Source organism: Aplysia californica, unplaced genomic scaffold (genome assembly GCF_000002075.1).
Source record: "Aplysia californica isolate F4 #8 unplaced genomic scaffold, AplCal3.0 scaffold00806, whole genome shotgun sequence".
Lineage (NCBI taxonomy): Eukaryota > Metazoa > Mollusca > Gastropoda > Aplysiida > Aplysiidae > Aplysia > Aplysia californica.
Window position 1 is genome coordinate 27,806 of NW_004798076.1, and position 977 is coordinate 28,782.

Below are 977 nucleotides of genomic sequence, written 5' to 3' on the forward strand. Positions count from 1 at the left end.
GTGTGTGTGTGTGTGTGTGTGTGTGTGACTGTACATACACAGGCGTGTGAGGGTGAATGTGTATATGCGCTCCCGCGCGCGCGCCCATACACGTGTGTGTGTGTGTTTTTGTGCGTTTGTGTGGTGGTGAGTGAGTGCGCGTGTGTGTTTGTGTGCGCGCGTGCATGTTCGTTTGTGTGAGTTCGCTTGTACGTGAAGTGGTGGGAAAGGGGAGTGGCATAATTGATGCTCACAACCGTGAAGCCAACAACAGCTTACAACAACTGTGGCAGTTCCTCCCATCCCATCCCATCCCATCCCATCCCATCCCATCCCATCCCATCCCATCCCACGAGTGTTCAGGTTATGCCAAGGAGTTTAGAACTAAATTACTTTTAATCTCCTTGGGTTATGCACTTTGTCCTTTTCCGACCTCTGTGAACGTTGTGCGAACTGCTGACTGAGACAAAATACCCTTGCTGTTTCTGTGCCGTAGGCTCTATCACATACGTCACGCTCTAGGATACACACTATAATATACACATGAACATATCCTCTATAACATGTAATATATAAAATGAGTACATTATAATATACTATCTTGTTTCGTTCTTTTATTTTGTTCCAAGAAGGCAAGTCCCTGTCTTGGTGTTTCACTGTGTTCAGTTGTTTATCCTTCGCTTTTATTTTGTTTGTTTATTAATTTCACGTACAAGCGAACTCACCCAAACGAACATGTACGTGCGCGCTCAAACACACACACACCCTCTCACTCACACACACACACACTCTGTGGGTGGTTGGGGGGTGCTCTGGTGTGGTTTGCTTCTTCTTTCCTATCAAACATCTATCGTCCTTATCTCCCCTTCTTCTTTTTTTTATGTTTGTTACTCTCTTGTAACACCTCTAATCTTCTGGCGCTCATATGACCTTACGCAGTTGCGAGCGCCGTAAAACCTCTACTAAAACTAAAAACACACTCTCTTTCTTTTCGGGTG